Here is a 4,683-nt window from a genome sequence, read left to right as displayed (position 1 = left end):
GTTGTTATTAAATCTAATAATGAGGAAATTCTTGAAACTAAATATTCACCATTTTATCAAATGTTGGCTTTAACACTAACAGACCTAAACTGTACCGCAACAGCATGTACACTTTACTCTGCAGGTGAGATTGTGTATAATTGTACCAGTGTGAAGCAGCGTGAAATTAGCTGCGTTTGACTCAACTTGCCCTTTCACAGAGTGCTGCAGTTTAAGGACGCCAAAGGAATTATATTTTTAAAAGTCTGACGCACGGGGCCTTTGTCGTTTGTCGAATTTCCTCAGCTGCAAAATGTCATGAAGAGCAAAACCAATATTATATGTTTAATGACTGAAAAATGCACTGTTGGCTGCGCTGAGTGAAGCTCCTGTATTTATCAGGGCGTTCTCTTTTTACAACTCTGAACCGAGTCCCTGCAGATGTATTAGAAAAGCTGGAGGGACACGTCACACATCTCCACTCTGAGCCATGTGATGATTAAAATGTAACAGTCATGGAATAAACAAGTAAGGGAACTCCGGTGGATCACAGAGGCTTTTAAGGTCAACGTTGGATCATCGTCATCATGGGAACCGGGGAGAGGGAGGATGGAGAGACCACGCTCAAACCAGCAAAACCCTGGTTCCAGCTCCTGTGTTGGCGAACATCTGTCCTGCGGAAGTGTCTTTGAGCAAGGCACTGAATCTTTTGCTTCTAGCAATGTCGGCCGGAGAGGAGAGCGTAAACCTTGTGGAGGAGCACAGTGATGGTTTTAGCCCATTTCGCTCAAATCACTTGTTCCTTTTTGCCAAAGAACACAGTGCATGTTTGTACTGTTTCTGACAGTCACCTGGTTTCAACTCATTTTAGTATTATAACTTAAATTAATGGCATAAAGTTGGTCACCACACTAAGCTTATCTTTGCCAAGCTTCCAGAAATTAAAGTGTTGTCTGTTTCGAGTGCATTCGAGGAGCTTTGAGAGTCGGCTGCAGAATATCAATGTTTTCTCTGCAAACTCTATATGCACTTTGTTTATCTTTGATAGTGGTTTTTCCCTTCTTTTTTTACAGCAAATACAACAGACAATACATGCTTGACAGAGCTGCAGCTCACTGACACCAAGGTGGTGAAGTACGGGGCTGCTCGCAGGCAAGAATCCGAACAATGCACATAATGTACAATATGAATCTAATGTAAGTGGGCTGATGGCCATCTGGTTAGGGGCTGTGCAGCGTCTCCTCCCAGCAGGCAACTAAAGCTGTGAGCCAAGACCCCAGGCCCAACACCCTGCCGGACTTTGAAATCAGATCTTTATTGTCCGTAAAGCCTCAGCCAAGTATGAAGAATCAGCCCTCCCTAACAAAACACACTCATCCAGCGGAGAGAGGGACAGGACGAGGGAGAAACTGGGGAATAGTGAGACGTATAGGGGAGGAAAAGAGAGCGTAAGGTGGCTGAAAGATAGATGTGGGGAGAGAGAACAGCCGGCACAAGGCCTATTTCAAGTGTCGTGTTTTTGCTCTCAACTATGCTGCGGTTATTTATAGTATATTGAGATAACTCAATTCTCATAATGTTCTACGTTTGTTGCAGCTGGTGCGGGTTCACATATCAACGCGGGAACAAATGCAGCCAAACTCCACAGAGTTCAGCTTTCTTTGTTAGAACATCGCTGTGTGTTCTGTCTCAGGCGCAGAGTGTTAATTATTCACCTTGTTTTGTTTCGAGCACATGACGTGTGCAACAGAAAGAAATGGGTCAATAGTTGTGGAGAGAAAGAGAAAGAAAATTCAAGATTACAAATTTACAAATAGGAGCATGAATTTGAATATTACTGTTATTTATTACTTTTAAGGATCATTTTTCAATCAAGTAAAAATGTATTCATCAGTGCGTTATGTCTGTGTAGCAACAGTGAACTTAGAGACCCTGGACACATCTGGAGGAAGAGCAGATACTGCAAACATCACTTCTGAGGTACATCTATTAGTTTCACCACTAGATGTGAAAACTACACAATATGGTGGATTCAGAAAGAACCAATAACAAGACAACCAGACTTTCTGTGTTGGACCCAAGCTGACCTGGATGGGTTAAGAAGAACAGAACAGAAATGTCTCATCATCTGAGATCAGTGCTGCAAAGATGAAATAGAATTGAACTTGGTGAAGCTTGAGTGGCTCAATGGAAGCACAGAGGAGCAAAGCCTCTGTCAGAAAGCTGGATAACGTAGTACGAATATGGTCAATCAAATTATAATCATTTTATTAATGCAGAAATCCTTCAAATCCAATGTGATCATAAAGGGGCATGTGTCTTATCCTTTCTCTAGTTTAAAAGAGGAATCACCCTTTACTGAAAACTATTGAGGGTCAGGAACTGGTCATGGTGGGTCCCAGTCACACCAGTGTGGATGAAGTGATGTGTGAAAGGTTTACATTTATACCTGCATCTTCTATAACCAGTCATCCTAACTGAAATGTCAAAAATTACAACAGAAAACTGTTAGATTTTTATACGTGAGCACTTCCTCCGCTTGTTCCAGGAGCCCAGACTCCTTAAGTGATCGTGTTTTAGATTTTATTTTTATTAATCCTCCAAATGCATACGTTTTAGAGATTCTGACTTCCAGAAACAACCTGAATCAGGCAGGTACAGATCTAATTCAACAGATGTAACGTCAATGTCAACCCCTGTAGCTGAAGATCTCTGAGAGTCGACATTGATACTAAGCAGACACACAATGTTTGCAAAGCTTGACAAGCTGTCAATATGAGGAGATGAGGCCAAAACTATACCTGCATGAATCTGCATCAGTGCAGCTACTGTTTAAATAGCATCGGTTGATTCATGCGCTTGAGACTTGACATTTGGCTCAACAACAGCGTCACATTGGCAAGCCAGGTTGTCGGGAAATCAAACAAGACAAAAAACATGGATGTCAGAACAAGACTGTGAAAATATGTTCCCTTCTTGCATCATAAAGAGACACAGAAATTGTATGTCTGTAATTTACAGGGAGACATGTATATTTGAACAGCCCATGAATGCATCTTCTCCTCGTGTCAGAACACATTACCACCCCATTACACTCTGACCAAACAAAAGCATGAAAGTAAATGTGACGGATCACCTCGAGTGAGCTTCCAGTCTGTACAAGTTGTTGTTCATGCCGAACATAAATCAATGGAGATCATGTTTGATAGAAAGTTGGGGGAAAATGGGTTATCAGCTCTTAAACACAATGATTTAACACCGACATTAGTGTTCATTAAACTGCTGCAATGTCAAGAAGGATATAGATGAGTTATATGGACTCGAGATAGCATAGAGATGTGGGCCACTTCAGGCAATGATGCAACACTTCTTGTGGCCCCCGAATGAAATGGATGTGAGCCTGAAGTTGCCCAAATATCCAAAAAACAAATAGGGGCCATTATTGGCTAACATGCGGTGCTCTCGGCGAGGTGTAATCTGGATCTGAACCTAAAGTGGCCCATGTGGTAAATGGTGAATATGGACCAAATAGCACAAAACTAATTCAGGCCACCTTTAGCCACCTTTGGTTGATATGACGCGTTGCTATGGTTTACTTGTGGCCCAGATCTGGCAAAAAGGAGCGGACCACTCGAGTATCATCATTCCCTGTGGTATGTGGGCCGTATGTGGGATGAGGGCCAAATCTGGGCCAAAACTATTTTGCTATGTGGGCTACGTGGTTTTTAATGAATTTGCCTCAAGTGGTTTTGAAACTTTTCATAAGGCACTGACACACAAATATTTCATCGGATGAAAAGTTTGGACGAATAAATGAATCCTGCCACTCCGGGCCATACTTTGGGCAGAACTTACTCTTCAGATGTTCCACTTCTATGACATAAAATATGACTTTGTTCTCATCAAAGCTTTGTGTCAAACTCGAGAAGTCAGGACTTTTCTCCGCCAGCCTGACGTCAGGGCTCACGGTCGGTATTAGCTTGAGGGAAGGAGTGTCATTGGTGACAGTTAAATCCGCAATTACGTGTATTTGTGCGTTAGTAAATGGAACTGTTAGGGTCTTAGTGAAAGACAGTGGTAGTTGACTGGTTGAGTTCGCCTTGTGTTACACTTGTGATTGATTGCATCACTGCAGTGAAACAAAGTTGGGTGTCAGGGCTTTTATGGCCCACTACAGTACAATGGTGTTGGATTTCAGTGGATACATGCCCTTGGCCAGGCAGGTGATAAAAGTCCACACGCACACACACAAACACACAAACACACACACTTTTTAAGTTAATTCTCTGGGGTGCAGCTGGTAAACTTTTGCAATTTTGTTGTGCGTAAAGGAACAACAGTTTTCACTTTGTAGCAATGCGTATAAACGGTGCGTTAGAAAACAATGTGACATGATGAAACCTCCCATCCAGATGGAGTCGTCAGATCGTGCCAGTCTCTTGGCACAAACACGGTATCAGAGAGCTGCTACCACACCTGTACTGACATCACCTCATTCCATAAGCTCTTATTTCGGGTCCACCATAAACACTGTATGGCACAGTCTCTCTCTCTCTCTCTCTCTCTCTCTCTCTCTCTCTCTCTCTCTCTCTCTCTCTCTCTCTCTCTCTCTCTCTCTCTCTCTCTCTCTCTCTGTGTGTGTGTGTGTGTGTGTGTGTGTGTGTGTGTGTGTGTGTGTGTGTGTGTGTGTGTTTACCCTCTCTC

The sequence above is a fragment of the Hippoglossus stenolepis genome, chromosome 13, assembly GCF_022539355.2.
Source record: "Hippoglossus stenolepis isolate QCI-W04-F060 chromosome 13, HSTE1.2, whole genome shotgun sequence".
Taxonomy (NCBI): Eukaryota; Metazoa; Chordata; class Actinopteri; order Pleuronectiformes; family Pleuronectidae; genus Hippoglossus; species Hippoglossus stenolepis.
Note: the sequence above shows the minus strand (reverse complement) of the source record.